Below are 26,254 nucleotides of genomic sequence, written 5' to 3'. Positions count from 1 at the left end.
TGGTATTACAGCTAGTAATATCATTAAACTATTAGTCATTTTATTATTTTTTTATAATCGTTTTAGATCTCAAGCTCTGAATTTCACTTCCACTCTTTTCTGTTCTTTCCTCTCCTGTTTTCTTCTCCTCTCCAATCTTCTTTATTAATGATTTAGTCTTTTTATTCTGTTATGATTTATAAATAGAATTTCAGGTTACATGAAGAACTATTTTGAATTATTACCCACCCAGTCCTTTACATCCACTTTCTCTCATCACTCCAGCTCAGGCCTATACAAATACATTGACCATGAGTTTAGTCCCATTTAACAACCATGGACACATTTGCTGACATCGGATTCAAAACCAAACTCTCATCACACAGAGGACTCGGATGGTATTTACAGTTTAACAAATATATTTATTCATCAATAAAGAAACACTTGTCTCCTGACCCCTCAATTGGTCTTGGTCAGTTGGTCACCTCCATGATAAGAAAACACCTGAACTACCACAATAGTATTTATTTATTTTTAAATGTAATTTCAAAACATGTCAGTGCAGTCTGTATTAGGATTTATATGAACAAAGACTCATGATGATAGAACAATGCAACACTGTTCAGTCCACAGCCCTCCATTCACACCTTCTTATGTACATTCTGGTTGAGGACGGTTCATTATTTGATAAGTGGAAATCATCTAAACACTAGAATTTTGGAGTGTAGACCTAGAAGTGTTAAAGTAAGAGGCTATTCATTTATGAAAACTTAGCAAACACCATAAAGACCAGGGTAAAATTCTTCCACTTGAAAGTAAAAGTTGTTCTGTGTTTATTAAAGTAGATTAAACTTGAATAAAGAACAAAAACAGTTTCAGATCTGAGGTTGGTACATTACATCACATTACATTTGATGATTAATAATAATATTCATACCATCATGTACATTTGATAATTGAAGTAGAACAGTTGTAGTGTATATTAGTAGAAAAAGAAAGTACACATAGCTTTTTCTGTACATGCAGTAGTGGAGTATAATTTTATTTTCTCCGCTGAATGCACTGGTGTTTTTCAAGACGACTCCAGTCACAAAAACTATTAAAAATGCTGCTTTCAGTAAAACTTCATCCGCACTATAAGCAGCAATATGGGTCATCCTCTTATGTGAATGCGCTGGTGTGGTGTACTTAAAGGATATTCCTTTCACTAAAGTTCTTATCAGACAATGAACAGTTCTCTCCTGTGTGAATGCGCTGGTGTTGTTGGAGAACATAATATGCAATAAAATACTTCCCAGACTCTTAACAGTGATGTAGTTTCTCGATGTGAATACGCTGATGCCGTATTAGATTCTTTTCATGAGCAAAAATTCTCTCCTGTGTGAATACGCTGGTGATATTGGAGGTTACTCTGTTGAGCAAAACTCTTTCCACACTGAGCAGTAATACGGTTTCTCTCCTGTGTGAATACGCTGGTGTTTTTGAAGGTTACCCTGTTCAGCAAAACACTTTCCACACTCTAAGCAGTGATACGGTTTCTCTCCTGTGTGAATACGCTGGTGTTTTTGGAGGTTAACCTGTTGAGCAAAACACTTTCCACACTCTGAGCAGTGATATGGCTTCTCTCCTTTATGAATGCGCTGGTGTCGTTGAAGATTACTCTGCATAGTAAAACTTTTCCCACACTCTGAGCAGTGATATGGCTTCTCTCCTGTGTGAATACGCTGGTGTTGTTGGAGTGTAGTCTGATGAGAAAAACTCTTCCCACACTCTGAGCAGTGATATGGCTTCTCTCCTGTGTGAATGCGCTGGTGTTGTTGAAGATTACTCTGCATAGTAAAACTCTTCCCACACTCTGAGCAGTGATATGGCTTCTCTCCTGTGTGAATGCGCTGGTGTTGTTGGAGATTACTCTGTGTAGTAAAACTCACACTCTGAGCAGTGATGAAAGTTCTTCATGTTTATGCTTTGATAAGACTGTAGAAACTGTTTCCTTGGAAAGCAACAGAAACAAAGAAACAAGTCGATTAATTAGAATTACTTTTACTACATTAATACCACAATAATATTAAACTCTTCACCTAGTAATAAAAACATTAAATTCACTTCACGTCTAAGTGAGAATCTAAATTCAAAGAACATCAGGATAAAATACTTATAAATACTGCAGATATTAATAATTAAATAACTAAAAATAACTTGATATAAATAAAGATATAAGAGATCTGACTTTCTCAACATCACTCCTGCACCAAGCAAATCTAATCCAGTTCATGACAGGACTAATAATTAGCTCACAAGTGTAAATCTTTGGTGTGCTGGGAGTAAAAAAGGCTTCATAAATCACCACAATTATGAGCATAACGCTATTTTAAACAGTCTGAATATATTAACCTGATAATATTAAATAACATCATGAAATAAAAAGAACAACAAATGCAACATAAATGTAAAAGAAACAAACAAGAAAACCCTTTACCTTCCTGTTAGAATCCTGGCAGCCACTTTAACAAAGCTGGTGTCTCCAGCAGGTCGTTTCTAATTAAGAACGTGCAGAAGATCCTTCTTACCAAGTGACTCAGCTACAAGTCTAGAGTTTAGTCCTTAAATAGAGCTGAGGACAAAGACCCAAGACGAGTTCAAAACTCTGCATTGGTCAATCATCAGCCAACTATTCACACCTTCTTGTGTGAAGTACTAGCTCATTATCTATGGAACGTGTGCAAATGAACTAGATGGAGCCACAAAGCATGATGGGTGAAGTCAAACTACACCTATTTATCTCAGCAGAGAAGTGATTTACATTTAATCCTAAACACAAACAAGGAATTGAAAGGCTATTCTGTAAAGTGAAATGACATGAACTTAGATAAAGCTTTTATGATAAGAATGTAAGTCATGTAAAATGCTGTATGTATATTTGTGTGAATTAGTTTCTACTGTATATGAGGAACAATAAGAAAACTAGAAGAGGAAACACCCACCTATAGATTTATCTGTATTTATGGTGTAGAAATATGTGAACTGTTGGATTTACTGAAGCACTTTCTACATTCTGAGCAGTGATACGAGCTCACTGAGGAAACATAAAGATTAATAAAGGGAAGGAAACAAAACCTGAAAATAAGAGCTTTACCTTCCGTTCAAATCCTGTTCAAACTGCTGAGAATTAGAGCAGTTCATAACTACAGGAACACAGACTGTACTTGTACTCGGTCTGTTTATTTCCAGCAGCGACTGGAACCAACGCCAAACAATTCAACTCCACCCAGGGATGCCAAGTCCAGCACAAATATCCAGCTCAAAGTCTGTCTAAACCCGTCCTTCACATGCTAAAACTAGCAGACCTTGTTCATAGGTATGTGAGGGCAAATCCAGCTGTGTCACATTTTGAATATAGCCCAATTTGGCGGGAAAATGGCGAGAGTTGCCAGGTTCAGCCTAATGTCTGGTCTAAAATCAACCCTGAAGCTGAAACTAGCCCAGAATCCAGGGTGTCACAGATATTGGTGAAATGGCAAATGATCGATCAGTACTACCAGTGAATCTTTTATTATTAATAATAATATACTTTCATTTTACATTCTGATTGATACTTTTTTGTGATGTATTTTGTTTACATTGGTATTACAGCTACTAATATTGTATCATTAAACTATTAGTCATTTTATAATCGTCATTTTACATCCGGCCCGCAAGACATCCTCAACCGGCCCGCATGAGGTTCGTGGCAATTACAAATAAGATGTAAATAAACGTACATCAAACATGCATTACAACAGGATTGATTTTGATGGGAGCGCTATATCTTTAAATTACCGTAAGTTTGGATTTACGTGTGTGTGAGTGTTTCCAGCTTCACTGTAATGTGAACAGAAGGAGTTTTTAACAAGACATGAACTTCTGAAGTATTTATTAACTGAAGTCAGGTGTAATGCTGGTTAAGGATCAGAATTTAGGCTCTAAATCGCTGTTACGATACTAAACAGAAATATAAGAACATTTTTACTCTGCCTACTTCTAATTTTCTGATTGTAACATCTAAACATTAACAGCTTATTAGAACTGTACAATCTACTGCTTCTCATAAAGAGTGAGCAGTCGTAGCCTAGTGGTTAAGGTACTGGACTAGTAATTAGAAGGTTGCTGGTTCAAGCCCCACTACAGCCAGGTTGCTGCTCTTGGACCCTTGAGCAAGACCCATAATCCTCAATTGCTCAGACTGTATACTGTAACTGTATTGTAAATCGCTTTGGATAAAGATATCTGCTAAATGCTGAAAATGTAAATAAAGAGATAAAATTAATATTGAGCAGAATTAAGTTCACCTTATTGGTCCGGCCCTCCACAACAGTCCCAGTTCCTTATGTGGCCCCTTGGAAAATTTATTTGCCCACCCCTGGTTTAAACCCTGTTTTACGGTACTAATCACATGGTCTATGCTAAAAGTTTTATGCACATCTAAACCCCATTTTCTGGTACCCTTAAACTTTGTAATAAAGGCCTTTTATATTGTCACATTTCTAGAAAGTATTTAGAAATGATACATCAGAATGGTTTGATATTAACTGAGTGTAAACTACATGTTGTGTACTATCATTATGAAGTGGAATTGTTTTGTGGAAAGAGGAGAATTCCTTTTAGTAACAATAACAATTCATGTAATCAAGATTATTCAATTTAATAACAATCTAAATTAAAACGGAAATGAGCTTAGATTATATTTTTGTTGACTTTAAATTTAAAGTAAAATCATAATGTCCAGTTATTACCAAACCTTTTATTTTAAAGCCTGAAATTCTATCCTAAATAGTTCCACCAGATGCTTTTGCCGTAATGTTTAGTATAAGCACATCTTCACAAACAATGTGGAGGCTGATTTGACTCAGCATTTTGAAGTGGAGGCTTGACCACAGCAGTAAATCAAACAGTTCAAAGACACACAAGTGCAGAGTAAATATTTCTACACCATAAATACAGATAAATCTATAGGTGGGTGTTTCCTCTTATAGTTTTCTTATTGTTCCTCATATACAGTAGAAACTAATTCACACAAATATACAGACAGCATTTTACATGACTTAGATTCTTATCATAAAAGCTTTATCTAAGTTCATGTCATTTCACTTTACAGAATAGCCTTTCAATTCCTTGTTTGTGTTTAGGATTAAATGTAAATAACTTCTCTGCTGAGATAAATAGGTGTAGTTTGACTTCACCCATCATGCTTTGTGGCTCCATCTAGTTCATTTGCACACGTTCCATAGATAATGAGCTAGTACTTCACACAAGAAGATGTGAATGGTTGGCTGATGATTGACCAATGCAGAGTTTTTATCTGGTCTTGGGTCTTTGTCCTCAGCTCTATTTAAGGACTAAACTCTAGACTTGTAGCTGAGTCACTTGGTAAGAAGGATCTTCTGCACGTTCTTCATTAGAAACGACCTGCTGGAGACACCAGCTTTGTTAAAGCGGCTGCCAGGATTCTAACAGGAAGGTAAAGGGTTTTCTTGTTTGTTTCTTTTACATTTATGTTGCATTTGTTGATCTTTTTATTTCATGATGTTATTTAATATTATCAGGTTAATATATTCAGACAGTTTAAAATAGCTTTATGCTCATAATTGTGGTGATTTATGAAGCCTTTTTTACTCCCAGCACACCAAAGATTTACACTTGTGAGCTAATTATTAGTCCTGTCATGAACTGGATTAGATTTGCTTGGTGCAGGACTGATGTTGAGAAAGTCAGATCTCTTATATCTTTATTTATATCAAGTTATTTATAGTTATTTACTTATTAATATCTGCAGTATTTATAAGTATTTTATCCTGATGTTCTTTGAATTCAGATTCTCACTTAGACGTGAAGTGAATTTCATGTTTTTATTACTTATTGTGGTATTAATGTAGTAATAATGCTAATGGCTAATGCTAATAGTAATGCTAATGAATCGACTTGTTTCTTTGTTTCTGTTGCTTTCCAAAGAAACAGTTTCTACAGTCTTATCAAAGCATAAACATGAAGAACCTTCATCACTGCTCAGAGTGTGGGAAGAGTTTTACTACGCAGAGTAATCTCAAACAACATCAGCGTATTCACACAGGAGAGAAGCCATATCACTGCTCAGAGTGTGGGAAGAGTTTTACTACACAGAGTAATCTCCAACAACACCAGCGTATTCACACAGGAGAGAAACCATATCACTGCTCAGAGTGTGGGAACAGTTTTGCTCAAAGTAGTGCTCTTAAAGTACACCTGCGTGTTCACACAGGACAGAAACCATATTACTGCTTAGAGTGTGGAAAGAGTTTTGCTCAACAGGTTAACCTCCAAAAACACCAGCGTATTCACACAGGAGAGAAACCGTATCACTGCTTGGAGTGTGGAAAGAGTTTTGCTGGACATAGTACCCTTCAAAAACACCAGCGTGTTCACACAGGAGAGAAACCGTATAACTGCACAGAGTGTGGAAAGAGTTTTATTCAAAGTAGTGACCTTAAGGTACACCAGCATGTTCACACTGGAGAAAAGCCGTATCACTGCTCAGAATGTGGAAAGAGTTTTGCTCAACAGGTGAACCTCCAAAAACACCAGCGTGTTCACACAGGAGAGAAACCGTATCACTGCTCAGAGTGTGAAAAGAGTTTTGCTCAACAGGGTTACCTTCAAAAACACCAGCGTATTCACACAGGAGTGAAACCGTATCACTGCTCAGAGTGTGGAAACAGTTTTGTTGAACATAGTACCCTTCAAAAACACCAGCGTATTCACACAGGAGAGAAACCGTATAACTGCACTGTGTGTGGAAAGAGTTTTACTCAAAGTAGTGTCCTTAAAGTACACCAGCGTATTCACACAGGAGAGAAGCCATATAACTGCACAGAGTGTGGAAAGAGTTTTACTCAAAGTAGTGACCTTAAAGTACACCAGCGTATTCACACAGGAGAGAAACCGTATAACTGCACTGAGTGTGGAAAGAGTTTTACTCAAAGTAGTGACCTTAAAGTACACCAGCGTATTCACACAGGAGAGAAACCGTATAACTGCAGTGAGTGTGGAAAGAGTTTTACTCAAAATAGTGACCTTAAAGTACACCAGCGTATTCACACAGGAGAGAAACTGTATCACTGTTAAGAGTGTGGGAAGTATTTTATTGCACATTATGTTCTACAACAACACCAGCGCATTCACACAGGAGAGAGGTCATATCACAGTTCACTGAAAATAACTTTAGTGAAAGGAATATCTTTTAAGTATACCACACCAGCGCATTCACATAAGAGGATGACCCATGCTGCTGCTTATAGTGCAGATGAAGTTTTACTGGAAGCAGCATTTTTAATAGACACCAGTACGGCCACACAGAAGTTAAATTTTTGTGACTGATGTCGTGTTTCATTTTTAAATATACACTTGAACTGTTCTACTTCAATTATCAAATGTATGAATAAGATCATTAATCATCAAATGTAATGTACCAACCTCAGATCTGAATCTGTTTTTATTCATTACTCAAGTTTAATCTACTTTAATAAACACAGAACATCTTTTACTTTCAAGTGGAAGAATTTTACCCTGGTGTTTATGGTGTTTGCATAAATTCTTCATATTATGAATGCTAAGTTTTCATAAATGAATAGCCTCTTACTTTAACACTTCTAGGTCTACACTCCAAAATTCTAGTCTTTAGATGATTTCCACTTAGCAAATAATGAACCGTCCTCAACCAGAATGTACATGAGAAGGTGTGAATGGAGGGCTGTGGACTGAACAGTGTTGCATTGTTCTATCATCATGAGTCTTTGTTCTTTGTGTTTATCTATAGACCAAATTAGTGGTTGCTAAACTCCTTTGTTAAAAGAAATATTTATATTTACATTTAATTATCCCACCATCTTCTAGTGCATAAAACCCAGTTAATATAAATCCTAATACAGACTGCACTGACATGTTTTAAACTTACATTTAAAAATAAATAAATACTATTGTGGTAGTTCAGGTGTTTTCTTATCATGGAGGCGACCAATTGACCAAGACCAATTATAAATGTATTTGTTAAACTTTAAATTCAATCCGAGTCCTCTATGTGATGAGAGTTTGGTTTTGAAACCGATGTCAGCAAATGTGTCCATGGTTGTTAAATGGGACTAAACTCACGGTCCATGTATTTGTATGTAGGCTTGAGCTGGAGTGACAATAGAAAGTGGATGTAAAGGACTGGGTGGGTAATAATTCAAAATAGTTCTTCATCTAACCTGAAATTCTATTTATAAATCATAAGAGAATGAAAAGAATAAATCATAAATAAAGAAGATTGGAGAGGAGAAGAAAACAGGAGAGGAAAAAACAGAAAAGAGTAGAAGTGAAATTCAGAGCTTTTAGTATTTAAAGTGTTACTATTAAATGTAATAAGAGCGACCAATACCGCTACTAGATCCCACCGTCACTCTGTTAATCACAGTGCTGCTGGTAAAGAAAAGGTGGAATCCAGATGATTTGTTGTGGTGTTTATGTACTAAATGCAGGTGAAAGAGGATCATCAGCAGCAGCTGAGCGGTGTGTGTGGTTCTCTGTGTGTTTTGTCTCTGTTTCAGGATCTTTTATTTGAAAAGCTGCGTGTAGAACAGAGAAAGTAAAAGACGACACACAGCGGAGTGAAAGGCTGAACGACGGACGTCTATAAGAAGCAGCTTGTTTACAGCATCTCTCCCTTACAGCCACACCACCCTGAGAACACCTGATCTCGGAAGCTAATCGGGGTCGAGCCTGGTTAGTACTTGGATGGGAGACCTCCTGGGAATACCAGGTGCTGGAAGCTTTTATCCACACACACCCACCTTCACTCCAAACCTCCTGTTACACACTGACCCAGCGGCTTTTTCTTCATCAAAGCTACACAATGAGACAAAGAGTCCCAAGTGTTTTTGTAAACCTGCAATGACAACTGTTTTTGGTATGCAGGAAAGAAAAGGCAGAATGCGGGTGAAAAAGTGTTATTTGGCAACCCAGCACTGTGTAAATATTGGACAGAACACATGATGGGTTATTTTAACTTGTTGGGTTGTGCAGTTTAACCATTGTGCTGAGCTGTGAGGTTCTTTTTAACCATGGATCAACTATGTAACTTTACTGCAGCTTGTATTTAAATGAAAAGTTTACATTGCTGTCTTCAGGATTTCCTCTTTAGTGATATTTAATGTTAACAGCTGTTCTGATCTAAAAGATGCTGCTGCCTTTGACCTTTAAAACTGAGAAGTGATTTGTAAGATAATTAAAATAAGTGAAATGTTTATTTTGTACTTTGGTTTTATATTATTTGTACAAACATTTGTTTTATACAACTTTAAACCTGTAATAAAAGATGAACATTTTAAATGTGTCTTTATTTGCTTTAACTAAGCTAAAGTTTTTAACAGGGACAAAAATGACAGTTTGTGTAGCAGGGCTGGACACGTAAGTAAATGTTTTTATAAAGCTATAAAACTACTTCCACTGACCAAAGTACACAGATCTCACACAGCCCAGGTCAATAGGACCTGCTAGTTAGAGAAGGCTCACTTGTTTGCAGTGGCGGCTGGTGCTAAAAAATTTGAGGGGGGCGCAAACAAAACAACAAATTAAAAACAAAACAATAAAAAAACAAGCCTTTAAAAGTAGCACTATTTGAACATGAATTTTGCCCTCCTTTCCTTCTGTCTTGCAAATTTCTCAATGACATTATGGTTAAAGTCAGTAATCTCAGTCACTAGTCTCTTCTCCATTGACAGCATGGCCAATGCATTCAGCCTGTCCTGGGTCATAGAGTTTCTCAGAAAAGTTTGAATTCTTTTCAAGGTTGAGAAGCACCTTTCAGCTTCTGCTGTGGTCATGGGTGTGGTGATGAGGATCTTCAGGAGAGTGACAGTCTCTGAAAATACTTCTTCAAGATTATTTTCCATAAACATCTGGAATAGACCCACAGCACCACAACAGGCTTTGAACTCTTCCTTGCTGTAGATAAGACTAAGCTCTGTCTTCAGCTTACCTTGATTGAGCACTGGATAGGCTTTAAAGGTGTTGCTCAGTGCATCTTTAGGAAATGCTGTCCTGTATTGTTCAAACCTGTCCCCCTGCAAGAGTGTGGCACTAGCAAGGTGGTTTGTGAAGGAAAAGCGCTCACTGGTGTGTCCCAGTATGATACAGACCTAGAGAAGGATAAACATGAAAATTATGAAGTGATCATAATTTATTTATTTCACATCTAAATAGTTATTTTTCTATCACTGTTGAAATTTAGTCATAGATCAAGTCATAGAAATGAGTTTGCTGCCATTTTCAAGCATTTTTGGAACAGAATTTTTGTGGAACAGGTTTATAGAAAATTCAGGAACCAAATGTTATGAGAATTTGTTTTATTCCATATTACCCATATATTGCAGTACAGCAAGAATAATAACATATATTGCTGACAAGCATTACACCAACATACACTGATCATTCATGCATAGCATAGAAACAGCTCTAAACAAATCTAATCTAATTGGACTGTGACTTCCACAACTTACCTCTGCAGCAATCCTTTCATGGTCTTCTACACTGAGTGTCAGACGCTTCTTTACTGGCTGACCGCTACCTTCACTGCTTTGTCCAACCATGGAATGGAGAGAATTTCTGCAAAGGAAAAAAATTACAATAACAATAATAATAACAATAATACTAATAAACAAAAGAGGAAAATGCACAACTATTACCTGATCTTTTGAATGTCCTGCTGGAACTGCTGAATGCTCTCCTTGATATAAACTGAATCTATGACCTTCTTCTGGAGTTTGGAATAGAGGAGGTCCACATGAGGCATGATATGGTGGAAAAGCTGCAGAAAGAACTTAAAATCCTGATCCTCCAGTAGCATGGCAAACGCACCTGCCTCTCTGACAGTAACGGGGTCAAAGTCACCAGAGTCTCGTATGCTTTCAAAACAGCGAATGAGGTCCTCTCTGTGTTCAAACACAGTATTGATGGTACGGCTGTGAAAGTTCCATCTGATGTTGCTGGATGCTGGTAGTCTGTGCGCCACAACTTTATCAAGAATACTTGTGCGCTTGGGTGATCTGGAAAAAAAGCTGGCAAATCCACCAAGGTTAGAAAAAAAAATTCTCACTTTGGTTATGTGAGAAGTAGCCTGCTGCATTATCAGATTGAGCTGATGTGCGTAGCAGTGGATGTAGTGTGCATTTGGGTACATGTCTTGTATCTTCTTCTGAACACTTGCAGTGGCACCCCTCATCACGCTGGCTCCATCATATGCCTGGCAGATGAGCTTACCCTTTTGATCCTCAGGAAGGATAGTTGCAAGACGTTCTTTTAGGGCTGTAGCAATGGAATCAGCAGTGGCCGACTGCAAAGGGATGAACTCAAAAAATCTTTCCTGCACATTGTTTTTAGCATCAATATAGCATAGTACAAGAACAAGCTGGCACTGCGTGGCAATATCCATTGTCTCATCTGCCTGGATTGAAAGAAAATCGCTGCCCTGGGCTTCTTTGATTATATGTTCCTTCAGAACAGACAACATACAGTCCAGTAGCTCATTCTGCACAGTTTTTGAAGTTTCCTTAAACACAGTGGCATTCTCAGTGTGCTCTTTCAGCACTCCATCAAGAGAAGAAACAAAATCCACCAACCCTCGCATTTAGGGATGTGTTATGTGTCATTTTAGGACAGCCCATCTTATAAAACTTTTTTAAACTGTATAACCACTGAAGTTGGCATTAATTGTAAATTCTATAGACCAGCCTTCTATTCATCACTAACAAACACCAAACAACATCATACTGCAAATCTCATAACTCAACACAAGTCAAGGTAGTAGTTTAAAAGTGACAGTAAGTCTGTGTCTGTTTCTGTTACTTATTCTGAATTGTGTTTGTTTGTAAACTGTGAATTAGTTCTTAATCTGGTCGTGATGTTAGTGAATTAAACCTACATCTCTCTGATGGTCTGATCGATGAGCTCTCTGTTCTGACTTGCTGCTTAAGCCCGGCTAGCTCAGTCGGTAGAGCATGAGACTCTTAATCTCAGGGTCGTGGGTTCGAGCCCCACGTTGGGCGTGTATCTTCATTTAACATCTACGGAAACCAAAAGGACGTTTTTCCACTTTGGACAGCCGGTCTCCGGTGACTTATCAGGTGGATGTTTGTGCTTGTAGAACTGTTGTTTACTGGATGTTTTTCAGTTACTTATTTCCACTATTCTGTGGTACTACACATTGTTGTTGTGTCTCATATCCGTTTGATCAACAGGCAGGTTGTGCAATAAAAGGCACTCGTCCCTGGGTGGGCTCGAACCACCAACCTTTCGGTTAACAGCCGAACGCGCTAACCTATTGCGCCACAGAGACACACGCAGAGATGTTTCATTGGACAGTACACATGAGTCACATGACTTGCTAACTTTTACAGAAGGGCAATTAAGTTTGGTAAATTGAAATAATGGCATGTTTCTGACCTGAATGAGAGGGGCAGTAAAAAGATCTCACACTTGTCAGAGACAACGTCTGAAGCCCAGGTTAATAGGACCTGGTAGTTAGAGAAGGATCACTTGTTTGTTAGTTTAAGTCCAAAAGTGGGTGTGGCCCATACAGGGATCTAACCCGCGACCTTGGCGTTATTAACACCGCGCTCTAACCAACTGAGCTAACCAGCCAGTTAATCTACACTGTTTATCTACACTCTTTAGATCTTTGCACATAATTCTACACTAACTCCATTCAAGCAGCTGCATGGCAGCACAAAAACCATTAGAGAGTCTGCACACTTTCAGTGAAGATCTGCAGAAATGAGCGGCTCCTAAACTGAATTTGGTTGTTATTGCACCAGAAATGCAGGAGTTTCGTGTTATTTTAATGATCCGAGATCTCCGTCCTATTTGAGACCATGCATTAATGCAGTAGGTCAGTATGCTCTCCACAGAGCAGTGGTAGAATGCCACCAAAAGCTCCATGTTCAGGTTGGTTTTCCTGAGTGTTTTCAGGTGGTGTTTGTGGTCCAAGTGAGGTCCTCTATGATGTGGCTTCCCAGAAACTTGAAGCTGGAGACTCTTTCCACTTCTTCTCCTTTGATGTTTAAGGGAGTGAGGTTCTCATGGACATGCTGAAGATTTTACTGGTGGGCACAGTCTCTGAGTTTTCTTCCTGGGATCCCATCAGGCCCTGCAGCCTTTCTGACATTCACAGATCTAAGGGTTCGTCTGTACATTAGAGAGTGCTCACTGGTAGCTGGTGTGGTTACAGCAGCTGGATCCATCCCTTGTGCCTCAAAGCGGGCAAAGAAATTATTTAGATCCTCTGCCAGCGAGACGCTGTTAGCTGTTTGAAGATCTTTGCTCTGCTCTGTATCCTCTAGTGATGTTGGAATAGACACAGCCCAGGTATTATATAGAAGCACATGCCCTCTCTGTGACTCTTACCGGAGTCTTTGTTTCTGTCTCTCTGGTGGATTGAGCAGCCTACTAATTCAATAGCTGCATCTGGCACATCTGGATTAAGCTAAGATTTTGTGATTATCATCATACACGTTTTCTGTATAGAAGTTGGCGATGTTAAACTTAGTCTCAGTTCATCCATCGTTTGAAAGCGACCTGAGGTTCGTGACAAACAGACTTGTTAGCGGTAGTTTGTAAGGGGCTCTTTAGCCTTGCTAAGATACCGGACCGGCATCTTCATTTTTGTCGTCTCTTCGTCCGCCATCTTCGTCACCTTCCGTTGGGTGTGGTCTCAAATTCGTCTCGGCTGTAGGAGAGGAGACTTAATGAGTGAATTCAGTTTAAATATTAATTTTAAAAAACTTACCCATGATGATTTACCAGGTCGTTTGTTACAGTTTCCTTTCCAGTCGTACCTCCACAAAAACCAAAACACTCAATCTGTAAAAGAAAGACACGTGCATGAATGTGATGAGGTTCTAAGATCTCTGAATAAAATCCTGATCATCCCTAATGAACCCAAATGTAATTCATACTGCACATTCACTGCACTATACTGCACACCCAACATACTGACACTCACTGTTACCCTTATACTGCACCTCTATCTGTTACTGCACCACAGTCAGTATACATACTGTAACCAAATTTATTCAGGTACTGTACACCACACACACACACATTTTCTAATGTTGTGCTCACTAATAAAAGTCAAAAAGTTTTAAGGGTTTTTTTCTGCTCTTAAACATAGTAGAGGGCCACCTAAGAACACACCAGGGTTGGGTAAATTGTCAAAGTGCATCTTTTACAGGGACTATAACAAAGTACATACATAACACATAAAAAACAGTTTAACGTAGAAAGCACTTACTAGTCTAGAGGTTCATGTCAAAGTGTCTGAATTGAGATTTGGCAAGTGGAGCAGTGAAATCCTCAATTTGTTTTGGATCATTTTTTCCAAGTGCATTTGTGATGGACCTGAGTAGGTCGAGCTTTTCATTATGTTGTTGTAGCAGCAGCTCTAATACAGTCAAAATTTCTCTCTCCATTACTGTTAGTAAAATATCATTTACAATATTCAGTTTCTAAATACACACACACACAAACACACACACACATCTTGTACACATGTAATACACACACATCAGTACACAATCACACGTCATACACATGTATGAGGTGTCAATACCAGGGTGTGTCATGGTATGGGGGTGTGTCAGTACCAGGGTGTGTCATGGTATGGGGGTGTGTCAGTACCAGTACCAGGATGTGTCATGGTATGGGGGTGTGTCAGTACCATGGTGTGTCATGGTATGGGGTGTGTCAGTACCAGGGTGTGTCATGGTATGGGGGTGTGTCAGTACAAGTACCAGGGTGTGTCATGGTATGGGGGTGTGTCAGTACCAGTACCAGGGTGTGTCATGGTATGGGGGTGTGTCAGTACCAGGGTGTATCATGGTATGGGGGTGTGTCAGTACCAGGGTGTGTCATGGTATGGGGTGTGATTCACTGGGTGGAATTAACAAACCACTCTGGACAGGTTGCCAGACAAACGTAAACAAACACACTTATACCTAGGGTACTCCGTTACCCCCAGGACATGGGGAGAACATGCAAACTCCACCCGGGAATTGAACCCAGGATCCTACAGAAGCCGTCCCACAGTGGAAATCAAGTCAGTACATGTGCAGTCACATGAATCCAGTCATGCCCATATATGGTAAAGGTAAATTCACTCTGCTCCCTCGGAACGCTGTGACATCACAATGTGGACCTGTGCTCTTCAGGAGCAGCATTTAGATTTTCTCCTCATTTACGACGGCTGCTTCTCTGAGACAGAAGTTTCTGTGTGTGCTGTGTTGCGGGGCGCCTCCCCGAGCGTCCTCCGGGGGCGACCCGGGTCACGGGGGTGGCGCAGAGGCCGAGGAAGCGCTCCTGATGGAGCGGTTTCTGTTTAAGAGGACCAGGAGTGTGTTTAAAACCTGGAACAGGTCTGTAAACTGATGCTTAGTGTTTATATTAGGATTTATATATATATATATATTTACACACTCAATATTATATATATACACTCAATATTATATATATATAAACGATGTGTTTGATCTCTGCAGGCGGTGGTTCATCATACACAACAATCAGCTTCTCTACAAGAAGAGGTTTAAGGTAGGTCACATGACTTTACATGATCTAAATCAGCTCTCTCCTGGACCCATAATGCACCCTCATCTTTTGGGCGCATCACAGCAGAGGTCGACTTCTGTGCCGGGCTGTGTCCCAAACCGCCCCGTCATGTTTAAGTCTGGGACGATTTCACCGGCGTTTATATCATTGACTGTATAAATAAGAAGGTTTTATGTTCTATTCCCCCAGCGTGACTTCACGGTGCTGGCGGAAGACCTGCAGCGCTGTTCGGTCCAGAGCTGTTCGGACGCCGGGCGCCGCTTCTGCTTCCGTGTGGTCACGCCCACAAGGTAAGACCAGATCTATAATCATCAGAGATAGACAGACAGACAGATGATCAATAGACAGACAGACAGGTAGATAGACAGACTATTTATCTGTCTATCCATCTGTCTGTCTGAATGTCTGTCTATCTATCTGTTTATCTATCTACTCAATCTGTCTGTAGACGGTAGACGGGCGTGGATCAGCGCCATTCAGAACCTGACTGAGAGAGAAGAAACAGTCGAGAGCGAGGTGAAAAAAGGGAACTGCTGTGTAATTTAGTGAATTCTTGCACTGCACATGGCAGAAGACTAAAAGAAATTTAGACCGTGTAGAATAAAAGTATTAGTAAAGTATGAGGTTAAAAGCATCAGCTTTTATTTATTCTTAAAAGAAAAATACATGAACCTCAGTCATCTCACACGAAGATCTGTTCTGCTCAACAACAGTAAAGCTCTCCATCGTTTCTGTGTGGCAGCTCCATAACTGAAGGGCTGTCAGTGTAGAATCGGGTATGTGGGTATATGCCCTGCCCTTGTACATCGGCCGGTTAGCTCAGTTGGTTAGTGCGTGGTGCTAATAACGCCAAGATCGTGGGTTCGATCCCCGTATGGGCCACACCCACTTTTGGACTTAAACTAACAAACAAGTGAGGTCAATAGTACCTGCTAGTTAGAGAAGGCCAGAGAAGGCTGGCCAAAAGTGACCAAACCCATGGCCCTTTTGCCCAATTAGTTAGGTAAAGATTAAAACAGACAAGGGTGAAAGCAGGTTAAAAACTATGGTCAAGTGTGTTTCTAAAGCTGATGGCTTTAAGAACGGTCACTATCAAGCTGGCGTTCTGCTTGTTACTCTTGAACTTTAAGAACATGCTCAGCTTCCAGTACTTTTGCACAAGAAAGTTTTTTCAACTTTTTGCCAGCTACCTGGAGAGGCGCGATGGCCAAGTGGTAAGGCGTCGGTCTCGTAAACCGAAGATCACGGGTTCAATCCCCGTTCGTGCCTTTAACATGCATGCTCTCATTTTAAAACATGACCAATATGCTCTAGTTCACATTCCCCCTAGGCTAATTTAAGAAACACAACTCTTTTCCTAATTTCCCTTGCAGGTCTTATTTACCACATTAATGCTGTGCTTCCACACCAGCACATTTCCTCTACATAGGGATGGCAGCTTAGAGGTACTGCATGCCGTGCCTGTATGAGCTCCAGAGTGTCACAATCCCTTGAAATATCCAGGTACTTAGTCAGACTCAATCACAAGCTTGTTTTAAACTTCACCCAGCTGACTGAGCAAAGGTACAGGAGTTAGATGAATTTTGGATTGGACTTTCTATTGGCTTGCATGACATGATGGAGCTTGTTAACCGAGTGTTTAATGTCTTTTGGAGCCAACCGGTTCAGAGAGCCAGTTCTTAACAGCTACCACAGAAGACTATGCAAGTGTGCTGTTAAATCTGCAATCCCTCACTTGACAGAGGCTAGAGATTCCTGCTCCTGGTTCTGCTTCTCTTTTTGCAAAGACTCTCGTACCCATTGGAGGTTTACAGTGGTGTATAGTAACGAAGTAATAATACTTTGTTACAGTACTTAAGTAGTTTTTTGGAGTATCTGTACTTTACTGGAGTATAAAAAAATTCGGCAACTTTCACTTTTACTCCACTACATTTCCTAAAGAAATTGTGTACTTTCACTCCGATACATTTGCTGTATGCGAATTCGTTACTCGTTACTACAAAATAAAACGACAAGAATTTTTTAGCTAAACAATGTGAGATGTGTGACAGACTGCAGCAGGTTTGGCGAATCTGCACTTGTAAATTACATCAGCGGTTAAACACATTATTGCGCAGATGCAAACGTTTTGTAAAAGCGCATCGTTCACTCAAAGATACGGAATAATCGGCATTTCAGAATCTCCCCGTCTAACACACTGATGTAAGTTAGGAATGATTAACAAAGTAAAGCCACAGCACCATTGTTTTTATTATTATTATTATTATTAGCATTAACATTGTTCAGATATCTAGCTACCGATTACATTCGAACCACAAATAAAACGTTTCACTACATTAGTTTGTAATTAATTCAGTGCAGACATGATGTGTCCCATCATTTTTAAAAACTCACCTACAGACAAATATTTCCTCAGATAACTTCTGTATTACACTGACAGAGGAAACATTCATGGTGCTGAGGAACATGCAGCACGTCTTTAACCCTTTAATGCTCTCAACAAGAACTCAACTTTCAACATTTTATGGATGATTTTTCAGCTGCTGCTTCAGGTTGACACATAAGTTAGAAATTGTGTTTTCTTAAAGTAAGAATACCAATGTTTTTTATGTTTAACACATGCCAATCAGGGAGTAGATACAGCCCATAAAAGATTATTTAAATACAGCTTATTTTACCCAGCTATTTAGATTATACTAATGGTTGAGCAGATCATTAAAGGGTTAAAAGTGCCACACATGTAGTTAAACTTGCTTGAGTTTTGCTTTTAAATTAATTCTGCCAAAATTCAGTTGTTTTAGGTTATTGGGATATATACAGTATCTATAACTGGAATGTACTACCCAAATAAAAAAAATGGACAGTATAGAAAATGCAAATAAAATAGATGCAGTGTTTTTTACATTTACATCGACTCTTATTCCATCTTATATGAACCCAAAATATTTCATGTTTTGTCTGGTCAACTTCATTCTTAACATACACATACATGCATTTTAAGCTACAACACATTCTAAAAAAAGTTGGAACGGGGCAATTTAGTCCTCATAATAAGGTTAAAAACAACTAAATAATGACGTGATTTCAAATAGGTGATGTGAACAGCTGATTATAATCATGAATTGGCACAGATCATGTTCAGATGGAAGGAAGAAAAAAGCTTGTTAAGGTGGTTTACAGGCTTAAAAGAACAATCTTATATTTTTCTAAATGACCGCTTCAGTTTATACTAACAGCATTTACTTTTACTTCTACTTTTAATACTTAAGTACATTTAATATCAAATTACTTTTAATACTTAAGTACATTAAACATCAGATACTTTTAGACTTTTACTCAAGTAATATTTTGAAAGGTGACTTTTACTTCTATCTAAGTAAATTTCTGGTAAGATACTTGTACTTTTACTCAAGTATGGCCTTCAGGTACTTTATACACCACTGGAGGTTTACCCTGGGAAGCACAAGTCAAGGATGTAGCTCAGTGGTAGAGCGCATGCTTCGCATGTATGAGGTCCTGGATTCAAGCCCCAGCGTCTCCATTCAAAAGATTTTTAATTAGGGTCCATGGCTTTCATGCCGGTCTTATTCTCTACAATAGAGCTATAGAGCCACAGCAATCCTGCTGTGTCAGAAAAGGGGATGTAGCTCAGTGGTAGAGCGCATGCTTTGCATGTATGAGGTCCAGGGTTCAATCCCCTGCATCTCCAGCTTGTTGTATCACTCAATTGAAACAAACTTCAAGTTTGCTTCCACACCCGATAGCTTTAAGAATTAGCACTTTCAAGCACACATTCCAGTGCTTACTCATGCACAGGGACATTTTTCAGTGTGTGACCTTTCTTTGCTGTGCTGCCATGGCCTTGGGCTAAGGTGTCGCTCTAGGAAACCAAAGCTCACGGCTCATTCCCAGAGTGTGTCTTATTTGTGCTTTGTTTTTAAAGTCACAGACAAAACGCTCCTTGAAACAAACACTTGGCCATTAAAGACCCAATCACAAGTGCTTTATTTTGTAAACTTCACCTGGCTAAAAAGATCAATGGCTATAGGACAGCACAAGAGAACTTACCTAACACATCAAAGCTGTAATTCCACAGCAGCATCTTACTGCTACACAGGGATTGTAGCTTAGATTAAACCGTTCAAATATCCGGGTAGTTGTTCCAGACCCATTCACAAATCAGTTTTAATCTTTACCTAACTAATTGGGCAAAAGGGCCAGGGGTTTGGTCATTTTTAGCCAGCCTTTCTATTTGCTTTATTGACACGGTGCAGCTTGTTAACTGAGTGTTTAATGGTGTTTGGAGCCAACTGGCTTGCAGAGCCAATTCTTACCAGCTACCACAGATTACTCTGCAAGTGTGCCTTTAAATTTTCAATCCCCTGCCTGCTAGAGGCTAAAGATACCTGGTCATGGGTCTCTTTTTGTTTTTGCAAAGAGTCCTGTACCTGTATTAGTGCCAGTTCCGGGGGATGTAGCTCAGTGGTAGAGCGCATGCTTTGCATGGATGAGGCCCAGGGTTCAATCTCCTGTATCTCCTGTAGTTTGTTGTTTCACTCTGCTAGAAAAAAGCTTCAAGTGTGCTTCTAAAGCCTATGGCTTTATGAATGGTCACTATCAAGCTGGCGTTCTGCTTGTTACTCTTGAACTTTAAGAAGGTGCTCATCTTCCAGTTGTTACTTTTGCACAAGAACGTTTTTTCAACTTTCTGACAGCTACCTGGAGAGGCGCGATGGCCAAGTGGTAAGGCGTTGGTCTCGTAAACCGAAGATCACGGGTTCAATCCCCGTTTGTGCCTTTAACATGCATGCTCTCATTTTAAAACATGACCAATATGCTGTAGTTCACATTCCCCCTAGGCTAATTTGAGAAACACAACTCTTTTCCTAATTTCCCTTGCAGGTCTTATTTACCACATTAATGCTGTGCTTCCACACCAGCACATTTCCTCTATATAGGGATGGCAGCTTAGAGGTACTGCATGCCGTGCCTGTATGAGCTCCAGAGTGTCACAATCCCTTGAAATATCCAGGTACTTAGTCAGACTCAATCACAAGCTTGTTTTAAACTTCACCCAGCTGACTGAGCAAAGGTACAGGAGTTAGATGAATTTTGGATTGGACTTTCTATTGGCTTGCATGACATGATGGAGCTTGTTAACTGAGTGTTTAATGTATTTTCCTGCTCATGAATATGAGCAAACAAGCCTTTGAATTCTTAAGTGTACACTGGGAGAGACTTAAACACACACACACTTATAATAAGTCTTCCAATTTATTAGGTATATGAAGCAGGCTTATATAGTCTGTGTCTGCGTGAGAAATATGAGCCTATGCCTAAACTTAGTTGAATTTTAATGGTGAGATAGCCCGAAGCTAAGTTAATGGTTAGGGAGCTGGGATTAGAGAACACACAAAAAACCTATATAAATAGGTGTTATGGTTAACTATTGCTGGGATGTGTAACTCTGTTGCAACACAGAGGTCAGAGGAGAAGGACAAATGCCAAAAGTTTATGAACACTTTTTTATTCTAAATTCTAAATAATAAAATTGTTTCTGGGCCTGGGAATGAGATTCTGTGAATGGAAATTTAATATTTTATTAGTTATTTGCATTAAACTTATAAGTTTCTGCTTTCTTAGTTCAATTAGCAGAGGTAGAAGAGACTTTTGGAAGGTTTCTTAGGTCCAGAGATATGTTGACCTTGGCATGGGCATCTTGCTTCCGTGGGAATGCATGGGTGTCAGGACTGTGTGTGCGGGAGTGCATGCAGGGTTTTGATACGGGTGCATTCTTGTGGAGGTACGCCATGTTTCTAACAAACTGACTATTCTTGTAGGATGATAAACAAGTTTGGTTTGGGAAGTTGACCTTGAGCTGGGTTGCTGAGCAGAGTTAGCCTGAAGGGGCAGTAAGCGGGGTATAAATACTGTGATAGGGCAGACAGAGTCACCCTTTCTCTCCTGTAAAGGCATGTGTGCGTTTGCATTGAGATTGGCCCTCAGCTCAGCTGCTTTTATCATTATCCAGGTTGTCTGTGTCAATCTTTAAGGGTTATTTTGAATTCCCACAACACATTCAGGTCAGAAACATGTGATTATTTTAATTAGCCAAACTTAATTGCCCTGCTGTGAAAGTTAGCAAGTCATGTGACCCATGTGTACCGTCCAATGAAACATCTGCACGTGTGTCTCTGTGGAGCAATCGGTTAGCGCGTTCGGCTGTTAACCGAAAGGTTGGTGGTTCGAGCCCACCCAGGGACAAGTGTCTTTTATTGCACAACCCGCCTGTTAATCAAATGGATATGAGACACAACAACAGTGTGTAGCTCCACAGAATAGTGGAAATAAGTAACTGAAAACATCCAGTAAACAACAGTCCTACAAGCACAAACATCCACCTGATAAGTCACCGGAGACCAGCTGTCCAAAGTGGAAGAACGCTCTTTTGGCTTCTGTAGATGTTAAATGAAGATACTCACCCAACATGGGGCTTGAACCCACGACCCTGAGATTAAGAGTCTCATGCTCTACCGACTGAGCTACCCAGGCTTAAACAGCAGGTCAGAACAGACAGCTCATCGATCAGAGCATCAGAGAGATGTAGGTTTAATTCACTAACATCACGACCAGATTAAGAACTAATTCACAGTTTACAAACAAACTAAATTTAGAATAAGTAACAGAAACAGACACAGACTTACTGTCGCTGTATTGTATTGTATTATAGTGTTAAATTGTAGCTTATTTTAATGAGATTATGCTTTAATGCTGTATTTTCTTACATTTATTTAATCCAGCACAATGGTTAAACTGCACAACCCAACAAGTTAAAATAACCCATCATGTGTTCTGTCCAATATTTACACAGTGCTGGTTGCCAAATAACACATTTTCACATGCATTCAGACTTTTCTTTCCTGTATACCAATGCAGGCCATTGCAGGTCTACAACACGTTACAAAAACACTTGGGACACTTTATTTTTGCTTTCTTTATCTTGCCGGTGTCACGTTGTATTGAAACTAAAATAAATAAATAAAAATTTTAAATTTAAAAGCAAGTGTTTAGGTTCATTCATCATCTTAACACATATTACAAACTAATCAAGCTCGGCAAATTTCAGACATTGTTCATAGGGCTGTCGCGCTAACCGCAATTTTGAAATATCGCGGTATAGACCAGCCAATCGCAGGGCATGCCAAGCAACCGCATCACCGCAATATTCACGTTTTTTCTTTCTTTCTTCTCTCTTTTTTTTTATTTATTTTTTTTGCAGGGTCCATCTTGTTTTATACGCTTACAATCGGGTGTAATAAATGTTAAATAAATTCATAATGAAAATGAGCTACGAGCTACATTTTCCCGCAACCTGTTCGCATGCGTTGCTGCTGAGTGTCAGGCTTTGTGTTTTAAAATGTAAACAATCGCAACAGGAATTATAGGCAAGTTTATTAATGATCAAATTGAGTTCACACTCAATAAAATACTTGTAATTTAGACTATATTCAAACAGCCTCGGCGTACTAAAACACTTAATGACGGTTAATATGGCATTGCAGCCTGCAAATATTATCTTGCTGGCTTGCTGGAATGATTTAAACTCTTACAGACTTTATTCTTTATTCTATTTTTTTTACCATATTTTGATTAGATGTGCGTTTAAAATATTAAGCCTAAACTCTTTTTATTTGTCGTTTCACAATGTATATCTAGCCTAGGCTAGAAGCTACATTTAAACCTTTTTTAATAGAGAAAAGATGCATCCCAGCTCTGTTCTGTATTTAACATTAAACACGCATTTCATTGGTCTTAAAGCTGTCTCTGTTAAATAGGTTTGGATTAGGAACCACAATGCGAACACAACCACAGACACAGAAGCAGAGTTTAAACGGTTTATTTAGAACCACAGTCCAGACAGAGAACCAGGGAATGAGGGCGAAAGCAAGGGTACTAGATGCGGCGCTTGGGGCTTGGAGGCTGACAGTAACCACAGGAGGAAGGGTGATGAGAGATCCAGGAACCAGGCGGAGAAGGCAGGAACACAGGAGCCGAGAGCAGGTGGGGATCCAGGTACCAGGTAGACTAGGCAGGAACACAGGAGCGAAGAGCAGGCTGGGATCCAGGAACCAGGCAGGAACACTGGAGCGAAGAGCAGGCTGGGATCCAGGAACCAGGCAGACAAGGCAGGAACACTGGAGCGAAGAGCAGGCTGGGATCCAGGAACCAGGCAGACAAGGCAGGAACACTGGAGCGAAGAGCAGGCTGGGATCCAGGAACCAGGCAGACAAGGCAGGAACACTGGAGCAAAGAGCAGACTAAAAGGGAACCAGTCAGTGTGAATAGCAAACAGCAACTGACAATCTGGTGGTGACTGAGAGGAAGGCAGGGGCTTATAACAAGGAGGCTGATGAGAAGGTAATTAGGGCCAGGTGAGTCAAATTAGGCAGGGGAGAGATCTATTGGCTGGAATGGGAGGAGAAGTACCTTCAGCCACCGCTAGATGTCACCAAAACCACCAGAGGAGAGGCCACAGAGAACAGCAGCTCAGGAGGAGCTCTTAACAGTCTCGTCTTTGTCATTATAAAGCAATAATATATCGAATCATAGCCTAACAATAAAGCTTGTTTATATAGCTCTAAAATCCGGATTAATTAAGTAATTTCCAAAATTCTCCTCAAAGCTTTACTTAAGACTCACTGTAAAACTGTAAAGCAGACCTACAAAATGTGTCTTAGTTACATTTGTTTCCTGAGTGCATTTACATGACACTGTACATTAAAATGAATAGAACCCGAATCGTTAGCTTAAAGCTAACTTCTATGGAAAAACCCATATAGATGCTAGCGGTTAGCATTTACAAAGATTTAGAACTTATTTTCATACATTAACCAAGGTTTACATCAGAGATAGTCTAAGCATAAAGTTATACAGCAACTGAACAAAAAAATACTCACAGGCAAATGTTTTCCTGGCCATATAATGCAGAGTAAGAAAACCGCAACTGATTAGTTTTCTCATACAGTATAAAACTACCTACGGGAACAGTGAAGGTACAAATGAACGCTACTGCGATCCTGACCACTAGGGGCCCAATGTAAATAACAGAACATCACACTGTTATAATGCTTTATAACACTATTCCCCCTTTATAAGTAGAATAACCTCTGAGACGGGCCTAGAATAAACCTTCTGAATACCCTTTCTGACTACCTTTACGTCCACTTTACGGACTTTAGAGTCTTTGCTGGGAATGGCGTTCACAACCACGCCAACAGGCCACTCGTTTCTCTTGACATGAGTATCTTTAAGAAGCACAACATCTCCTTCTGACAGGTTTGGCTTGTCCATGTGCCACTTTTGCCTTGGTTAAAGTGAAGGCAGATACTCTTGACGCCAGTGTTTCCAGAATACATCAGCCAGAGCCTGGACCTGCTTTCACTGCTTGCTGTAGAGGTCTTTGAGTTTGTACTCTCCTGGTGGTGGCAAAACTGGATAAATCTTTTGAGTCAAGAGCATAGCAGGTGTCAAAACAGTGGGCATGTCTGGATCAGAAGAGACGGGAACTAGCGGTCTGGCATTCATGATGGCCATAACTTCGGACATGAGCGTGACCAGAACCTCATGAGTCAGATGGACCGTTTTTGTCTTAAGCAGCAGGGCATCCAGTATTCTACGAGCGACACCTATCATACGCTACCACACTCCACCCATGTGTGAGGAGTGGGGAGGGTTGAATGTCCATGAGCTGCCTCGGTCTTGAAGATAGGTTGCCAGTTCGGGGTCTTCGGGGTTTATTTTAAGCTCCTTGCACGCCCCGACGAAGTTCGTTCCTCTGTCAGAACGGAAGTGATGGACAGGACCACGGACAGCTATGAATCTTCTCAATGCATTTACAAAGCTTGAGGAAGACAGAGATTCAAGCACTTCAATGTGCACAGCTCTTGAAACTAGGCATGTGAAGATGACTGCCCAGCGTTTATCCTCTGCAATGCCACCTCGAGTTCGTCTTGCACTGATGATCCATGGGCCAAATACGTCGACACCTACATTTGTGAACGGAGGACCTGGGTTGAGTCGTTTAGCAGGTAAGTTTGACATTTTTTGTTCTTCCATTCTTCCTCTTAACTTATTACAGATCACACATTTATGTATGACGTTTGACACTAGCCTTTTGCCTCCAATCAGCCACAGACCAGCAGAACGGACAGCACCTTCTGTCAGATGCCTGCCCTGATGTGCGACCTGTTTATGGTAATGCCTTACCAATAATGTAGCTGTGTGGTGCTTCTTGGGAACGATTATCGGGTGTTTCTCTTCCCAGGGTATGTCAGCCAATGGGATGCACCCTCCAACTCTCATCAGGCCATCTGCATCCACAATGGGGTTCAGCTTCCTCAGAAGACTGGACTTAGGGATGACATCACCCCTGGAAAGACTCTTGTGCAAACACATCATGTTGGGCATTTCTTATTATTACCAGTTTTGCTTGCGTCAGTGCATCCGTTTTGCTGTTCGAACTTTTCAGACAGCTTCTGACCTTGAGTATGAGCTTGGCTATAGCCCTACTGAGTGTCCTCCAACTGGAGAAGTGTTCAAATCGGTGTGACCCCAACTCACTTTCAGA

At 39.9% G+C, this 26,254-nt stretch overlaps 1 long non-coding RNA gene, 7 other non-coding genes and 2 pseudogenes across 8 annotated transcripts; 9 read left to right on the top strand and 1 right to left on the bottom strand.

Moving 5' to 3' along the window:
• Positions 1 to 6,018: 6,018 nt before the first annotated feature.
• LOC134326243 (zinc finger protein 665-like) lies at positions 6,019 to 8,968 on the top strand (annotated as a pseudogene).
• On the top strand, positions 8,692 to 8,800 carry LOC134327236 (5S ribosomal RNA; annotated as a pseudogene).
• A 3,030-nt stretch (positions 8,969 to 11,998) lies between the features above and the next one.
• Positions 11,999 to 12,071, top strand: trnak-cuu (transfer RNA lysine (anticodon CUU)). Its single transcript has one exon. It is a non-coding gene; the product is annotated as a tRNA-Lys (tRNA).
• Positions 12,072 to 12,287: 216 nt separating this feature from the next.
• trnan-guu (transfer RNA asparagine (anticodon GUU)) lies at positions 12,288 to 12,361 on the bottom strand. The gene has a single exon. It is a non-coding gene; the product is annotated as a tRNA-Asn (tRNA).
• Positions 12,362 to 15,253: 2,892 nt separating this feature from the next.
• On the top strand, positions 15,254 to 16,243 carry LOC134326824 (uncharacterized). The gene is made up of 4 exons (XR_010014583.1): positions 15,254 to 15,434; positions 15,558 to 15,609; positions 15,817 to 15,917; positions 16,076 to 16,243. It is a non-coding gene; the product is annotated as an uncharacterized LOC134326824 (long non-coding RNA).
• Positions 16,244 to 16,824: 581 nt separating this feature from the next.
• Positions 16,825 to 16,896, top strand: trnat-cgu (transfer RNA threonine (anticodon CGU)). The gene has a single exon. It is a non-coding gene; the product is annotated as a tRNA-Thr (tRNA).
• Positions 16,897 to 19,098: 2,202 nt separating this feature from the next.
• trnaa-cgc (transfer RNA alanine (anticodon CGC)) lies at positions 19,099 to 19,168 on the top strand. Its single transcript has one exon. It is a non-coding gene; the product is annotated as a tRNA-Ala (tRNA).
• A 96-nt stretch (positions 19,169 to 19,264) lies between these two features.
• On the top strand, positions 19,265 to 19,336 carry trnaa-ugc (transfer RNA alanine (anticodon UGC)). Its single transcript has one exon. It is a non-coding gene; the product is annotated as a tRNA-Ala (tRNA).
• Positions 19,337 to 20,095: 759 nt separating this feature from the next.
• On the top strand, positions 20,096 to 20,167 carry trnaa-ugc (transfer RNA alanine (anticodon UGC)). The gene has a single exon. It is a non-coding gene; the product is annotated as a tRNA-Ala (tRNA).
• A 186-nt stretch (positions 20,168 to 20,353) lies between these two features.
• trnat-cgu (transfer RNA threonine (anticodon CGU)) lies at positions 20,354 to 20,425 on the top strand. Its single transcript has one exon. It is a non-coding gene; the product is annotated as a tRNA-Thr (tRNA).
• Positions 20,426 to 26,254: the final 5,829 nt, after the last annotated feature.

This window comes from Trichomycterus rosablanca, chromosome 14, assembly GCF_030014385.1.
Source record: "Trichomycterus rosablanca isolate fTriRos1 chromosome 14, fTriRos1.hap1, whole genome shotgun sequence".
NCBI lineage: Eukaryota > Metazoa > Chordata > Actinopteri > Siluriformes > Trichomycteridae > Trichomycterus > Trichomycterus rosablanca.
This window is presented reverse-complemented; position numbering and strand designations above follow the sequence as displayed.